General features: G+C 37.9%; 1 long non-coding RNA gene across 2 annotated transcripts; it reads left to right on the plus strand.

The window, feature by feature from the left end:
* Window positions 1-9,532: 9,532 nt before the first annotated feature.
* Window positions 9,533-16,781, plus strand: LOC107093886. 2 transcript variants are annotated; one of them, XR_001481633.1, is made up of 8 exons: window positions 9,533-9,932; window positions 10,503-10,573; window positions 10,728-10,807; window positions 12,080-12,178; window positions 12,833-12,885; window positions 13,193-13,288; window positions 16,330-16,571; window positions 16,643-16,781. It is a non-coding gene; the product is annotated as an uncharacterized LOC107093886 (long non-coding RNA). The 2 variants fall into 2 exon arrangements; XR_001481632.1 differs by having other exon boundaries at window positions 16,640-16,772.
* The last annotated feature ends 1,520 nt before the right edge of the window (window positions 16,782-18,301 follow it).

Genomic DNA, 18,301 nt, shown 5'->3' on the forward strand with positions numbered 1-18,301 from the left:
CTTGCAGAAACAGGAAGCCAGTAAAGTGAGGGGAGAATGGGTGTGATGTGGTCGTACTTTCGGAAATCAGGGTCCTTGCAGCACTGTTCTGAACATACTGTAGTTTTTGCAGACTCTTGTTAGGGATCCTGATGAGAAGTGCATTATAGGAGTCCAGCCTGGAGGAGACAAAGGCATGGACCAGTTTTTCTGCATCAGCAAAGGCGAGTGTAGAACAGAGTTTTGAAATATTTCTTAGATGATAGAAGAAGACTTTGCAGAGGTATTTTATGTGGGCTTCAAAGCTGAGTTTTGGATCACATCTTACACCAAGATTGATGACTGTTGTGGAGAGGGGAATGTCCTGGTAAGAGATGGTTATACCAGCAATGGAGGATGATTGGACTTGGTGTGATGTGCCAACAAGGATTGCCTCAGTTTTGGAGCTGTTAAACTGGAGAAAAGTGTGTTTCATCCAGATCTTTATCTCCTTTAGATAGGCAGTGAGTTTTGACGATGATGATGCTATTGTTGAAGCTGCAGTGGGATGAGACTCAGATTTAATGTGCAGCTGTGTATCATCAGCGTACAAGTGAAATGAGACTCCATGGTGGCTGATAACATGAGCGAGGGGGAGGATGTAGAGGATGAAGTGGATGAGCCCAAGGACTGATCCCTGGGGGACTCCGCAGGTTACTTTTTGTTACGCCTGTCATAAAAAAAAAAAAGCAATGTATATCAGTAAAAACCAACATAAGAGCTTTAACCCTAAAAACCTTTGCTGGATATCTAAGGGTTTAGACTTTTGACCAATATTATTTATTGTTTATATCAATTATCTCCATTTATCCATTTAAAGTACAGGGTCAAAGTGTATGCTGACGATACAGTTTAATAGGCTATTACTCCAAACAAACAGCTCAATATGTTTGAAATAAGCACCACAGAAAAACTGGATGTGGAATTCAAAAATTGAAGTTGAAAGTATGAAGACCCTGCAGCGATTATAACAGGTACTACAGTTAAAATACTACATGAATTTAAAGACCTTTATTTATTGGCTGCAACTTCTGTTTTAATTAAAAAGTAAAAAATTAAATGCTATTCACCCAGTCATAAAAATATCAAACATAGCTCAACTTTTGAAGAAGCTAAACTGTACTTTAATCCAATGAGTTTATCAAATACGTAGAGCATAGCAACATATAAACTATATTACAACCCTTCTAAACAACATGCTGGCAAGAACATGAAATTTTAGATCAGAAATTAAAACTTATCATTATAGGAAAACATTACTTATTAAAGTGGGGAAATATTAATAAATAATCAGATCCTATTCTGGTGTTTAAAGTTCTGAACAACTCCTGCTCTACTACAGACATTTATAAGAGAAAACAAAATATCTGAGTTAGACAATAGCAGGTTTCAGAGATGATTGTGGAATTAATTTTAGATGAAGTGCTTGTGGACTAGCCCTGTTCTCTTATCATGCATCCAAATAGAGTACTTTAGTTCTAGGTGTTCTATATCTATGCAAACCCTCAGTTTATTGAATAAGCAGCTAAAGATATATGGGCACAAAACAGTCATGATTGTTTGCATATATGGAAAAAAATTTTCTGGTTCTCTACACAACTTTTATCTCTTTTACATTTTTTGTTTATATCTGTTTTAAATTTGAATTGGTACTTTATTTATTTATTTATTTGTTGTTCTTCTTACATTCTGTATGATTGTATGGGATTTGTTTAGCTCTGCTTCTGCAGGTTTACAGATTAATGTTCATTAATGTGTACTGGCCCTTTCAAACAATCACAATAATTTTTTAGCCAAATATCCTGCTTTGGCTACATTGAATTTCTTCAGCTTCTATCTGGCAGAAGTAAAATGATCTAACAGCATCAGGATTAAACCTGGTCAGGACTCTCTCTCCTTTACATGGACGTGAACACGGCCGGGTCTCCACCTGTTTCAGGGGAGGTGACTCTCGTCCGTTTGCTGGGTTCCTGCGTGCCAACAAAGAGATTCAAGTGAACCCACAACGTGAGCGTGTGACATATGTCCTGCAAGCAGTTGCCACATGCGACAGTAGGGCCGTGTTGTGTGTCAGAGGTGCTAATGGCGTTTGTGTGCATCTATGCAGTTTGATGTAGTTGTGAACGAGTTTAAAAAAATAAGTGAAATGCAGAAGAGCTCGGAGCCTGAGTAAACTGTGAAGGAGCGGCCGGGCAGCCCGCTGAAATGCTTCTCATTGTGACAGCAGGTCTGTTTAAACAGCAATTAATCGTGAAATGCTGTGCACTGTCACCTGCATCGCTGGGCGTCTTTAACAGGCCCTCAAAAGCTGCTGACAGTAAATTAGATGAAGCTATGAGGATCTGGACGGTCAGATCCTAGGGGTCACCCACTGAAGACCTCTCCAAGCAGCTACAACAGTTTCTCTTCCAAGTCTATTTAAAATCCAGCTGAGTGACTTTACTCAAGCTACTAAGCTTTGGATTCAGAGGATTTTGTTTTGATTTGTCTGATATTTTGATCAAGAAGCAAACACTTAATAAAATACATTTTTGGAAGTTTAAATCTTTTTCAGCTTTAATCCTTTAATACTATGATTTGGATTTGTATCTAGAAATTTAAGCAAGAACTGACTTGAAATAAATATTTTATTTAAAAATTAAGCTTTTGTTACTGCCTCAAACTTTGAAATGTTTAATTGGAGTTTTATGAGCTCAAGTCACAGAAAGCAGGTAAGTATTAGCTGAAAGTAAACTGCTATATGACTTTCAGTGAAAGTGCGTTTCGTATATTCATTTAGCATGTTTCTGACCACTTTTAATTGGAATTGCAGCTGCAATTCTATAGGGTTAAACATTTCAAGCAGCTTTAGATGGAGAAATCAGTGAAGAGCAATTTACAAGCCTGTCTGCTAATTCTCAGCTGAGTTTAGGTTTGAACTAGAACATATCAGCAGAGCTGGCCAGAGTACCCAATACTTTAGCACTACTTCATCATATTTTTATACTCAAGTAAAAGTAAAACAGTTTTTGGTAAAAAGGCTACTCAGGTACTGAGTAACTGATCTACTTTACCACCCATGATCATTATAACTGATTACAAAATTATGTAAAAATGAACAAAATATGTAAAATGCAAATTCTGGTGTTTCAAATAAGTAAAAATAAAGTAATTAGATTAAAAAAAAATAGAAGTAGTGAACACCTTTTAAAAGCAGATTGTTTAAAAAACTTACAAAATCAATGGAGTATTTAGAATAGGTAAAATTACAGTAAAGTGTTTATTTATTGTTTACTCAACCTCCAAATGGCACGGCAGACTCAGAAGATGGAAAATAATGTTTAACTAATGAGCCTTTTGTCTTTTTGTGGTGAATATTTGTTTAAAACAAACTTTTACATTAAGTGAACTTGCTCACAATGGATAGTGTATCAAGAAATTTGAATTAAGTATGAGAAGTTATACTGTATCATATTTGTACTCAAGTAAAAGTAAAAAGTATAATGCTGTAAAACTACTCTTTCAAAACTGTACTAAAGTAAATTCAACTGATTGATGTAACTAGTTACTAGCCGCCGCTGCTGTAGTTCTGCACGTTAATTTCTGACCTCAGCGCTGTGTTTGTCCGTGTCCCTTACATGGCTTATAGTCAACTGTAAAAGGTTTTTAATTGTATATTTCTATTTGCAGTGACTCCATTAAAAGAAAAGTCTGTCGAAGAGAGGTTTGAAAGCAGACAACGTCAGCAGAGCTGTGGATTTCTGCAGCTTCTCCAGAATATCATGGGCTCTAAACGACGAGGCGTGCACTTTATGGGTTATATGTTTAAGAGGCTCTGCAGCCTTGTTAACCCTTTTCTTTATTTTAATTGGACAGTAGAGCTGCTGCAGCGGGGCAGTGCTGGGGTTCTGGAGTGCGTCAGATTGTCTGCGGGCCTCTGTTTGGATAAGGCCGTGTGTCCATTGTCTCTGATGCCCCAGCTGGGCCGAGGTATGCCTCCATGCTCCTGAAATAGACGGACAGCTGAGGGCTGCCATGCATACCGAGGGCAGGGCTGGCCACGCAGGCTGAGGTCCTCTGACCCGCACCACAACTTAGCACAATGAGAGATGGGGTATTGTCTGGAGCCAGAGCACAATGTCAGAGGCCCCAAACCCCTCAACTGCTAAAAGACTGATTAAGTCTGCTGTGCGGCACTGTTGCCTGTATGTGAGGCTGATAGAGGGCAAAGGGGAGGGGGAATGATTGGGGCTTTAGAGTGTGTTTGTGCCACGCGTCTGTCCGTCTCCACTCCGCTGAGCTGGTGGCTAAGACCTGAGCCCACACAGTTGCTGCAAGGTATTGTGGGGAGGCATGAAGCGATTACAGAAATATCCACTGGCGATGAATGCTTTGATCCAAAATGAATCTCTGCTTCTCCCCTCCGAGTTTAGGTTACCACTACAGCAATAAAACTGCAACCTTTGGAAATCGAAAACAGACGCTTTACAGGTTGAAAGAAAGCAGGAACCACGTGAGGAAGCTGTAGGGTTCTACGAGGAAGAGGCAGAAATAAAATAAATCAAATCAAGTGTTTACAAACGTCTAAACGCTCTCTGTATATGTATGCCATTATGAAATAAAAGTACTAACTACTTCTCACTGATCTCTCTTATTAAACAGCTTTTGGATAAAATTAAGAATAGAAATCTGATGAAGGATAAATTGTTATTTTCATTATTCCCTAAATCATTTTATTTTATTTTTTTATTTTAAATGAAAAAAGAGTTTTGACTTTAAAAGCCGTCATCATCTTAAATTGGTCCTATACTTTACTCACATACCGATGCAGACCCTTGACCTTTTCGCACATATTGTGACGTTAGAGCATCAAGCTTTAAACTTAAGTTATCTTTTTATTAACATATTTCATAAACAGAAACGTGTAACTTTAGTACATTTTTATCAGTGTTCCACGTCTACCTTTGACAAATCACGCTGCAGGTAATTTTTCCAAACTTCAAAATCAATGTAAAATACTTCAGTGTAACATATCACCACTTTTATGACATCCTGCTACTAATAAGATCTAAACTGTAAATGTGCCTTACAAAATTAGCCATATCTATGGAGTTGTTGTTTATTTTGTCAAACCAAAACCACAAACCTCACTGTATTTCATTTGGGAAGCAGAATTAATAGTGTTTGTTTTTTAAATCCTTATTTAATAAAAAAGGATAAGAGTCCAGTCCCCTTTACTGTGCCGCCTTTAAATACAAAACACTGCAACCAACCGTATTCAGAAGTCACCTGATTTCCATAAGATGTCATCATACATATATTTTTTGTGTGTGTATTTTCTTTATTTTCTGTGTCAGTGTAGAGTTTGTCTGTGTTACCGTGGTGGTGGGGGTAACACAGACAGAGAATAAACAGACATGCACAGCGACACTCGTAACTAACAGACATATCAACCCTGCAGTCATATTTCAAAGATTATTAAAGAAAGCTGGAGCAGCCGAAGAGAACCCAGACATAAACAACTTCATGCAGAACGTTCAAACTAAAGCTCATCTTGTTGCCAGAAAGCATTGCTTCTATCTGCATTCATTCGTTGCCATTCTTACATAGCTATAATTTATATATATTTCTATATATAATTTAAAGTTGTTTCTCCATTATTTTTTTTTCCGTTAAGAATAGCTTATTCCTTTTTCTCTTTGTAAATATTTTGGCCTGTGTGGATACATGTTTGTGTATGTTTTAAATGTGTTTGTTGTTATTTGGTTTTTGGTTAATTTAACTTCTATTTTCCTTTTTAAATATTTTGACTTGTGTCAGTTTTCTTCCCCTGAATATGTCCTTTCTATTAATAACTTTCCTTATGCTATACAGCAGTTTTTTTTTTTTAATCTTGCATTTTTGGCTTACCAAATTAACTAGTGTTCTTCATAAGTTTTTTGCCACTGTCACACCACTATAGTTCTTCTTCTTTGGAGATAAGCCCTATTGTTAATGAGAATTTTCTATGGCAGATAATTAAAATCCTCTTTTTTATTCTATTCTATTATTCTTATTCGATCCCATTCAATTAACAACCTCCCTAGAAATTAAATTTGTTTTATTTACATTTAAACAAAATCTCTCATATAGAAAACATTTTAAATCCTTCTCTATAACCAACATTATAATTTCTGACCAGTTATAAAATTTACTTATATTTCATGGTAAATTAATTGATTCATTTTTTATCTTCTCTATCTGGTTCAAAACAGGACTCTGACTGGGTTCATGGTTATTCTTTTACCATAAAATATAAGTCAAATTAATAAAAAAATGTAAGAAATATGTTGGGAAAAATGAAGATCAGTTATATTGATTATACATTTCACAACAATTCTTGGTTTTTAGATGGAAACAATCAGCTTGAATTTTAAAACTCATATCCTAAATTGATGCCAATCCTTCAGCTTATATGATAATAAATGCTCTCGGTAGATTGTGACCTTAAACAGCTGTGGCTTAAACAGCTGTGGCTGACCTCCTGCATGAGGCTCAAAATGTCAGCTCACCTCTTGTTCATCCGCAAAATGTCGGCGCACCAATCCTGATGCCTCAGCCCAGAGATTCTGAGGCCTGCAGGTCATATCTGCTTGTAAAACATCGCTTGTTAAGGTAAAACGGCAGCATACAACAGTTAGATGTAATGTAGAACAGGGAACAGAAATGATTTCTAGGAGCAGTAAAGGGAGCTGCTGCTCAGAGAGGTCAGCTGTTGCAGGGAGCTGCAGCAGTGCAGAGAGATGTGCAGGGGGGGACGATGCAAGCATTGCATGCACTCATCCTTCTCTTTGTGTGGGTGTGTGTATTTATGCGGGGGGGTTGTGGTTGTGGACTTATTTAAAGCCAGCAGCTCTGGGGAGTTTGGGACTGGTCTCCTCCTTGCGTGTTATCAGCATGCCAGTCGTTTAAGCAACAAGTGACACGGTACACAAACCAGCCTCTGCCTCCCTGAAGAGACCCTTGTCCCAGAATAGATCCCGGCCCGCTCTATCTAACTGATGCCCAAGAAAAGTTGCAGCCATCACGGCAACACCTCTCTGGCTGCCACGGCAACAGATAACAGCGTCAAACAGGATGACCACCCTCTGCTAAAGTGTTTGTTAAACTAGGGTTTGTGATGAAACACAAACATCCATGCTTTTTATAACAGAACAGCATGGAGCAGAGTATTAGCACTAAAAGGATGAAGAAAAATACAGGCTTTATTTTATTTATTTAAAAATTTATCTGAAAAGTGTGGTGTGCTTTTGACTTAAAAAGTAAATTAACAGAATCAGGAAAACCAAAGAACAACAGGACGGTAAGGAGAAAGATGTGGAAGACATTCTCAGCAGGGTTAGCCTTTAAAATAATAAAAACTAATATCTTACAGACTGATCAATTTATCATCTGAAATGAAATTAGTGAGAGTTTGAAAAGACTTTCATCATACAAAGACAATCCATGCGGGACAAGAAGATCATTATTCAGAGAAAAGGCTCAGAAATCTCTGGTGACTCTAGAAGAGCTGCAGAGATTAATTATCATTTATAATCTCCACAAATCTGGCCTTTAATGAAGACTGGTATGAAAAAAAGGCAACTTCAGTTCAGGTCAAAATTATTCCGACTCCTGGCAGATTTAGGTGTACGTTTATCTAATTTATTCTGACTTATTTATTTTGACACCAAGTTAAATCTGTAAACCTTTAGAAGTCACTGAGTCAGAGTCTTTAAATCAGACAAAAATTATTCTGCAAAGGGAGAGAAAAACCCTAAATCAAAGAGGTCTTTAAACTTCGCAGACCTGGAGCTCATCGTCAAAGTACCAACGAAAAAAGAGCAGAAAGTTGGTTAGAAATGATAAGATAATATTGATTGATGAAGTGGATTTTTTTTTTTTTTTGTCCATTCGTTTTTTAAGGGGGTATGAATAGTTTTCCATTGGTCATTTTTTCATCAACTGTAAATTAAAACCTGAATTATTTTACATCATTTTCACTTTTATTACATGTTTAAATATTTGTTTAATTTATATTTCAGAAATAAATTTCTTGTTGAATAGAAATAAATTGAAAACTAAATCTTCCCAGTGAAAAGTATCATATGAGGTTTAGGATCACTTTTTAGAATAATCTATTTACTTTAACTCTAATGAAAACCTGTAGTAGCACATTAAACTGATGTTCATAGATGCTCTCAGCTCTACATCGTAGTCTCTATAGATCTAAAGCTTGTAGAGACAAACCAAGAACATAAGGTGGTTCAACTACGGTAAGTGGAATCCAACACAAACCAACACCAAACCTTCCAGTAATTTCTTGTAATCAAGAAAAAAAAGTGTTGTTTTCATCCTGCTCTACAATTATCCTCCTTTATGTTTGTCTGCCACAAGAAATCCTTATAAAATACACAGAGGTATGAAGTCTTAATGTAGCAAAAAGTTAAAGTTGAAGTGGGAGCGATGCTTTTGAGAGCATTTATGGTGTTTGTGAGGAGTCCAGACTGGTTCTGGCCCAGTTTGCATGTACGCGCATCAGAACCAGTCTCCCTATCAGGAATGCTGGACTCTGGCTTTGTCTATTCTGAGAAACTCTGGTCCTCTTCCCTCCCACTCTCTCACCCGGCTCCCACAGCAGGCACCAACCTCCCCCCCCCCGACGCTGAAGGTCAGAGCAAAAACTGGATACACACATTTACAGCAACTATGGCCGAAAATGTTACATGTGTCTCTGTTGAAGTGAAATTTCCTCAGATCTATGTGTTAGACTAACTGCTGCTGAAGCAGCAGAATGTCTCTCTTTGGTTTGCTGATAAGTAGAACAAATGTGAATAGAATACATTAATAATTCCTCTGCTGATGGTTGTAAAATGGGTGTTTTATGGTATTGACTTTACCTTGCAGTGATTCAGGAGCCTCATGCCATGTTTCCCTCTATTAATAAAACACAGTGTATTTATAGTAACATGTTTAATGCCACACAGCTCCTGAAATAATCTCTTCTAAGGTTGCAGCCACACAATAGCAGCTCCTGACATCACAGACCTGCTGGAGCGTAACTCAGAGGGCAGCAGGCCCACAGCATCAAAGTCAAACCTCATGTTTGTTTAGGAGCTGCAGCATTTCAGGGGCTCTAAGCCTCCTGGATGAAACTTCCAGAGGTTTCTCATCCAGATCATTGTCTAAAATGAGAATGATGCCTGGTTAAAGTGGGGGAAAAAAAAGATAAATCCTCTCTTACTGAGATGCTCTCAGGTCAATTCCCAGCTCTCTCCCACTCCCTCCCAGTGTGTATAGTACATGGAATAGCTGGGATACAAAAATAGCCGGCTTGGGGTTAGCGCTATGACAAAAACGTAGCTTTCCTTTTGTGTCAATTGAGACAGAGGCTCCGCACCAATGGGCTGCGGAGGAGGTGGCATATGCTAATGAGGGACAGATGTCCACTGATCGTGACCTTGAGGAGCAGACTATAAAGCGGGACACATCTGAAGGAGGTGTCACTGAGCGCGCTGCGTCTTGGCGCTGTTTGGACGCTTCCAGTTTTACGCGTTTTGCTTTGCGCGAAGACAGGCCGCGGGTTTTCTTGTTTTTGTTTGTGTGTTTTATGATCAGTTCAACAATTCAGAATCATGTTTGATCCTTTAAAATAACAGTTGGCGTTTTTGTTTTGGTTTTACGTTTTTATGGCACCATTTCAGTTGGTGATGGAGGGCATGCGCTCAGTGCGCACAAGCTGCCCGGCCCTTTCCAAAGCCGCTCCAGCTGTCCAAGGCCTGAACACTCAGAGCTGTTTTCTCAGCAAAGGATTTCCACAACCCGTGTCTGGCTCTAGGCTTCTCCACTTGGCCTCCACGTGGGAGAAGTTTGGGGGAGTGGATCCAAGTGGATCCTCTGAAGGCGTATCTCTCACGGTAGGCCTCAAAGGGAGACTACTAGTTATTGGGCCTAGTTAGTAGTTTTATACGTGTTTAACTCTATCGTTTTGGTCTGAATAGTGCTACCAAAGATTGAAATGAGATATTTAATATTTATATCAGAGTTCTTCAAATTAAAATCCCTAAAAAGGATGCAATGGATATTATTGTAAAAAAGAATTGCAATTATTTAAAATAAAAAAAACAATATATGTGCAGATTATGTTGTCCACGTTTTATGTATATGTTAAGTTTATATAAATGAATCACTTTATGCCTCATATAACCTTTTATTCTATTTATATGTAATTTAAAATTAAGAACTTGAAAAACTAACTTAAAAGTTCCAGATAAACTTATTTTACAATTGCTGTTTCAAAAATCATCTTATTTGAAAGCAAAGCCCTCTGCTGTGCGTTTAGGTTTAAAAGAATTAAGGCTGGAACCCTGAAGAACCAGGGGACATTAAAACTAAAACTAAATGAACTCAGTGGGTAAATGTCCATTGTGCTGCGTTTATCCATCAGTATTTCCTCATCCTCCTTTATTCTGTCTGCTTTCCCACAGTGGAGAGCTCTGCCACAGACAGGGCCATTCTGACACAGCCTCATCTGAGCAGAGGACCCTGGACGATCCCTGTGAGTGTCCCTGTTATCCCTTCCTCAGTGTTTCCATATTCCCCTCAGAAGCAGGATTAAATGACAAAGATCAGATGTGAGCTGGACTCATGTCAGGCTGCAGAACGGTTTCGGGTCACGTATCACAATAATCAGATGTCATGTTTCTCCTTAGAGCTCCTCTGATCTCTTCCGTTGTGACTGTGGATGCAAAGGATATGAGGAGCCACTGCTCTGAAAGGAGTTTTCTGTTCAGTAAGTAAAAACACCAATTTAATGCAAACATACAGACAGAGCATGTAGATGTGGAAGAGGGTGCAGTTATTAGATTAAATGTGCACCGATGGAGTGAATATTTGCTTCTTGTTCTGGTTATGTCGTCTGTTTTCTGATGTCTGAACCACATTTGGCATTTTGGGACAATAGTTATATTAGGTCAGTTGGTTAACTAGAGGTTTATCTTGTTTTATAAACTTTTTTGTGTAGTAAATTCATCCTGACACTGCAAGACAATCCGACCCACCATAATGTTGACTAAACTGCCAAGACTGGATACATACAACTGAATAAAAGAACAGGAGCATGGAGCATCTTATGTGCACTATGGTTTTTTACATTTCAAAGAAGCAACCAAAAAAAAAAATCTGCCAAAAAGAAATGGTTGCTCAGGGTTGCTCACCACCTCCTGCAATTCATTTTATTTTAATGGTTTTTAATATGTAATTTTATCCTTTAGAAATACTCATCCCTCCAGTGGGGTCATCTTCTATCACATTGTTTCCTTTATTTAAAAACAGTTTGATGTGACTCCACGTTTTCATTTTTCCTAACATTTGTTTTTTGCTTTCTTCAACCTTTCATTTTGCAAGATACTTCCCATAACACAGAGCTTTTAAAAGTCTGTTCTTTCACAATGTTCCTTTTTATTGCATTCAAATTAAAGCTTGTCTTTATGCATCTCATTATTTAAAATAAACTTTTCAATTTCACACATATTATGACTCAAAGAGGAGATTATTGCAAATAACCGGCAAAATCAAATAGAATAGACCATTATTGTTTCTCGGTGGGAAAATCAGGTGTTAATACGTCAACTGAAGCATGGTGATTCACACAAAGCTATGTACTGTAAGTGAAAATGTACAACATAAGAAAAAAAAACCAAATGCGCTTGATTAATGTGTATTGAAATATTACAATGATTTTACATAGAGCACTTTGGAGAACAAGACCATTAAAGTAACAGAGGATATAGCAAGGTTATTATGCAAAATAAGGAAAGCAGAAATGTGCTCTTCTATCCGTTTCCTAAAAGTTTATACACACACACATATAGATATTTGAAAACATTATAAGCTCCAACAAATATACACAGAATACACCTCTAGATCAACACTACTTTAACTGTTTGGTTTCCACATTCCGACACAAAATGAAATCGAGGAAACCGACTAAAGTACAATTAGCATTCATTTGCACAGAACTCATCTTTTTCTTACTAGATTTGAATAACTTCTCTCTTCTTAGGGAGGATGAGGGAGACTGGCTTGTGGAGCAGGTGAACCGTTGAAGGAGAAACACCACATTTCTGTCTGACCTGAACTATACTCCCCGGCGATCTGCACTGTGAGTTAATTTATTTAGAAATTATAATCCTTAAAAAAAGTTACTATAGAGAAACTATTTTAACATGGTATGGTATTTTTAATTTGTATTTATTTATAAGAGATGATGCATAATAATGAAAGCAAACGTGAGAATATAGTCAGAGCAAATTTTTTCATGTCTAGTTTTTCTGGATTTTAAACGATCTTTTTGATCTAATATGTCATAATATATGGTCCTAATTAGTAAGAGAGAAAGAAGAAAACATCTACAGTAACATTTGTCTGATTATTATCTCTTTTGCATTACATTTCAAGTTAATTTTATTCTTTATGTGGGTCTGCAGGATAAACACATGTTCATTAATGCATTGGTCAATAATATATATTATAATCTATAATTATGATAGACTTTGTCTCTCTGATCAGTTATCGGATCTGTACCTAAGCCTCTGCTCTTTAGAGCAGCTGTGCATCATGTGGAACATAATTTCTGTAAAAAGTACAAAAAGTGTCCATCAAAGAAAAAAAATTATTGGTTTAGAGCTGCTAGATTATTTTTGTCTTGCAAAAATGTATTAGTTATAAGTTGTTTTTTCGAGAAAAATAGATCATGTGTGCTTTCTTTCTAAAGGCTTAAAGAAAACAGTTTTACATTTAATTTCTCCTTTTTCAGGCTTTAACCAAGCAGATCAGTGAAGAAGGCATCTTTATTTTTACTTTGACAAGGTGAGGCTCACTCTGATTGTGCTTCAGTGTTTGGGATGATTTTTGAGTCTGTCAGTATTTTGGATTTCTTGGGGAATTCATGATCATCATCATCATCGATCAGTCGGACCGGAGGCAGTTAAGACTTGCAGTGATGTTTAGGGCAATGTTCACATGAACATCACTTTAAGTCTGTGCTGGCTTCGCTCTCCTCAACGTCAGGAAGTTCCGAAACAACAGTTTGAATGTAATGACTTATTTGGCGTTTGTTTTTTACTTCATATAGTTGGATTTATTTTTGTTCATTTGTGACACTTTTTCTCTGCAGAATAACGAGACTGAGATGATCAGAGATCTAAGCAGCCTCCCTGGATGTCGTTAACAGCCGTACTGACTGGAAGCACAGGCAGGGGAAATTTGAGAGGTTAGACGAAATGAGTTTTCAGTAACCTGCGAACTAGAAGTCATCTGACAACAAAGCTTTTAATGTAGAGATGCACCGATTAGACATTTTGTAGATAATGCCGATTTCCTTTGACTCCCAGCTTTAACCGGTTCTGATATTTTGTTTAAAAAAATAAAAAATAAAAACAGTAAGGGGAGAACATGCAGCCCATTTATGGACTTTACAGTTTTTAATCAGTCAGAAAAATTAAAAGATTAACACAATTTACTTCACTTTTTTGGAGGAATATATCTCAGCCATTATCAAATTATTGATACAATTTAAAAGCCATTAAAGTTCCGGCTTTGCATCAATTCAGACACAAACTTCTCTTTTAATGTATTAAGGAAATATCTGCTTTCTTAGTACTTGATACGATGACTGATGCATGTTTAATTTAAGTAGAAAATTTTTCTCAATAAATATCTAAGTTTAGAAAGTAAATCATCAGCATAAAATACTAGTAAACATTCCTTAAGTAGTGTTAATTATTAATTAAATTAGAATTTCTGATTGTTGCAGTACCATTTTATCAGCATCTTTGGGTTTTAAAAAATATCAGTTCAGTATATTCCTGAGAAATTCATTAATTTAACCCAGCAGACATTCACAAAATAACTGAATAAATCTTTGCATGTTCATTAAAGTAATTCAGAATTTATTCAGTTTTTTTCCTCCTTCCTTTCCTTTTATGTTTTCCTCTTCATAAAGAGGAGCTGCAGGATGTCAATGCTAAAGATTCATGTTTTCCATCCCTTTGTTGTAAACGGTCTTGATGTTAATGTTACTAACGCTTTAGGGAAGTCCTTGACCTGCCGCTCCGAGGCCGGCCTCACGCTGCAGTTGCTTCTCTGATAACGCCGCGCTCAGCCGCCAGTGATACTCTACACCTTTGCGTTCACTCTCCTGCTGAAAGTATGACTGGCATGCAAGGGCAATGTCATTGGCGTGTGTGAGGCGTGTGCTTGTCCTTGTATGGTCACCCGGCATGTGTGTGGGCCCCGTTGTTGATAAGAACCCTGCTCCCATTCGCCCATGTTACTCTCACAGGTCTCGTCCATTCTCTGCTCTTTCTTAATTCAGACAATGCGGATGGTGTCCTCAGAGCCAGGTGCTGACATGTGTCAAGCAGCAGCTGCTCGGGGCCCTCCCTAAAAATACTAACCCCTCCCTGGATGCCCGATGGCCCCGGGCCCCTTTTGTCCACAGCGCCTGTACTTCTGAGCGGGCACATTGATGGGATGAGTGGTGGGTGACGGAGGATTAAAGCCGCCTGTCCGACAGAGAGCTTTGGTTCCTAAATAACCACAAACTCTCACCTTTGAGGGGCTCCCAATGCTGAGCCATGTTAGAAATGTAATCAGCTCCCCCTCCTTCATTCACCTCAGCCTCTCCAGCCCTCAATAGGAAGATTTGAGCAATATACTCTAGGTTCCTATTTAGGGCTGTGAGAGTCCTTCCAGCTGGGATCAAATCAATCCACGAACTCTGTTTGTCTTCACATAAAACCAGCTATGGGCGTATGACTTCATTTGTAGGATTAGATATGAAGGAGCGGGTTGCAGCCAAAAATCGGGCACCAAGGAGAAGGCAATAAATAAACGGGGAAGTCCCGGATGAAAGTCTCTGACCTACTTGCAGGCATCTTTTTAAACTAAAAATAAAGTTCCTTTAACAGCCTGGTTGGATATTATGACGCTGTTTTCACAGAGAGGCCTGTTTTTAGTTACAATACCAGTCAGAAGTTTATACCAACTCATCCCTGGCAGGAAAGTTGTTCATTTGGGCCTTTTTGAACTGCCCAATGCGAGATAAAGCTGCACTGCGTTTCAGAAAAAATGCAAACTGTCTTAAAGGGAAGACTATATTTACCCACACCTAACCTCAAAGTGGATAAATGCCCATCAAAACTCTGCAGAGAAGTCATTTCATAATTCAGACTGGATTTTTGACCACCCTTCAGCTTAGTGCCGATAGTTTATGCTCGATTATGCAGCTTTTCAGCTCAGTCTGCCTAATCCTACCTGGGATGATTCTATATGCTCAATGTTAGCATGTGTTTAACTTAGAATGAGCGTCAGTCCAGGGGTCCACGTTTCAACCCATTATCTCACCCATTTGGTGTGATCCAACCCAACAACCATCAGTGAAAAAACCCACAGCATGATGCTGCCACCAAGGTGCTGGACAGTTTGAACAGGATTTTAAATTGACCCCTTCTGTCATAGTGTCCCTACAGTTCCAACTGATTATCCTCTCTTCTATATCAAATTACTAAAATAAAAAAAAGGAATCCAAGTTCTTGCTTTGCATCAATTTAGAGAAAATCCTCAATCAGACAAATCTGATTTCTTAGTTTAATTCACAAATTTTTGGTGCACGTTCAATTTAATTTAGCAAGACATTTATTTAATAAAATATGTTTACTAAATAATCATATCACCAGTTTAAAATTAATTTTGGACAGCATCACACATTGAGAGCTGTCATATGGTTCGGAAAGTTAAATCTGTTATTTCCTTTGATCATTAAATTGTTCTCCAGATTTTTTAAGCTGACAAATTTTAAATCTAATCTCTGGCCTGTTGACTTTCCAAATCAATTCTACTTAGTATAAGGATTTGGGCTTTAATCAAATTGAAAAAACCAAGCTGAAAAAAAAAACATATGACCATGTACTTGCTTTTTACGGTTCCCACTGATTTACTACCATGTAGTATCAGTTTAACCTGGAAAAGGTCCTTTCAAATGCATCATTTTACCATTATTTTCATCAACACTATAGAGAATTATAGAAAATTAAGCTTTCTGGAATTAAACGTCCAAATTATAAAGGAACAAATATTCCAATAGTTTTAGAAAAATGTGTTTTCTTCTTTGCAAAAATCATTTTTAATTTTGAGCTACGTTTAAAACTAGTAAACACTTTGTTTTTTTAATTCCTCATAGTATCTGGTGCTAGAAGAAGAATAGCTTTAATCAAAAATCTCCATTAATTGCTTTAATTTCTTTATTTCCAGAAATGTCCCACAAAGCAACCCTTTTTGGACCGTCGGCGGCGTCTTCAAAGAACTTAAAAGTAAAACGCCTGTTGGGCACTGCTGCATCTGAGCAAGAGCTAATCTCTCTGGAGGAGAAAGGGGGCGGAAAGCTGGAGGTCAGGGTCGGGTGGAAATAGCTGGAGAAGAAGCTGCTCCTCAGCAGGAAGCAGCAGACCCCCGCAGAGGATGAGGAGCAGATGGCTACTATAAGACTCGGATGGGTACGTAGACTGTATATCCCATGTTTGCAAATTTAAATCATTTTGACTTACTGGATGTTTTACCTCAGCAGGCTTGAGCAAAAACTGGAGACCCTGCAGGTTAATGAAATGATGGAGATTTTCTGGCCTTTGAGATGGACTGACTGTAAAAGCTTCTAGAGCATCTTAGTGAGGCTACGTGTGAATTGTTCCTGAAGCTGAGGCGAGACGAAGCTGAGGGAGGAGATGGGGGACGGATTCACCATGAGACTAAGAGGAAAGGCTTTCTAAGATGTCATCTCCGTGATTCCAACAGAGGCCAAAGCCTTGAAAAAATAGCCTGACTGTAAGCTTCAGCTAATGTTCTAAATATAACCTCAGTTTACCTTCAGCTATCTTGAAAAAATTAACCAAAATCTTCATCGTCCCACCCCTCAGCTTCCAACAGAGAACCAGGAAATCCACAGTAGTGTTCCATAAAAACCAGGAAGATCCATTACAAGGAACCACGGCTTCATTATGGAGTAAACTGAAAAACTATGAGATGACGACCATGGTGCCAAGTGTGGTGATTTTTAGATCAATTTTCTAACCAAACAGAATAGTTCACCTCTAAGGTGTGTTCATCTAATGCGGTTTATTCTTATCAAAGACGGGGCTGATGAGGATAAATTGGTCTACAAAGCGGCTCAGGATGCTACAGAATGGAAGCGTATGACCTTTGGAGGAATCTTTTAAAATTAGCCAGCAGGCTTATAGGAACTAAATTTAGACGAGACTGGATGTGATCCTCTGCTGAAAATGAACTCACACAGGCCTCTCATGTGATGTCTCATATGGTGCTGTGGACACCGCTGCTAATATCCAGCCGGTGCATCATGGTTGGCCGAGGGATGCAAAGCGGAACACCAAACCTTTCATCACTGCAGACACGCCCAAATAAAGATTTTATGATTAAAAATCATGACTTTGTTTTTTTGTTGGAAATTGTTCAGCAAGATTCTCAAGTTGACTTTTTATTTTGTGTCAAAACCTTTGATATGACCATTAAAAGTGGGGCCAGAGGATAAGAGGTTAACCTTGGTTCCAGGTGTGGCTAAAACGCAAACGGATGAAAATGAAATTTCAACATTTTTCCATGTTAACATTTTATTACATCCTGTACTTGTTGCTTTCTGTAGCACCTCAATGTTCAACCTCGGGAACAACACGTTGCAGAAAAAGGCAGCTCCAATTTAAATTGCTTTAATTGGCAAAAAGGAATTTAATCAAATTTGCCCAACTTAGTTTAATTAACTCTGCAACTTACTAAAAAACTTAAGTTGGATCAACTTGATTTAACGACCTCTTAATCGAAGCAACTCATTGAAGGTGGAGATGTATTTTCTTGTTAGAGTATGATGAGTCAAACAGCCTGACTTTTCTTAACCAAGTCTGTTACAGCCATTTTTAAAGTTGTTAGATAAAAGGAAAAGGTGTTTTTATTCATCTTTACATACGACAACCTAAAAAGTCAGAATATACATAACCATCTTTACTCTGATGCTGAGGAAAATTGAGTCAGCTGCAACCAATCGATGTCATTGTTAGCCAGCCGATCTACGAGTAATTTGTTAGCATGAATCCAGCCGTTCTGTGAAGAACTATGGAGATTAGAAGAAAAAAAAAAAACATGACAAAAGGATCAAAGCAGGCAGGAGAAAATCATGCAGACATTTGAAGTGGGATTATAAAGACATCTCCTTCAGCCG

This window comes from Cyprinodon variegatus, unplaced genomic scaffold, assembly GCF_000732505.1.
Source record: "Cyprinodon variegatus isolate N-32 unplaced genomic scaffold, C_variegatus-1.0 Scaffold452, whole genome shotgun sequence".
In the NCBI taxonomy this organism is placed as follows: Eukaryota; Metazoa; Chordata; class Actinopteri; order Cyprinodontiformes; family Cyprinodontidae; genus Cyprinodon; species Cyprinodon variegatus.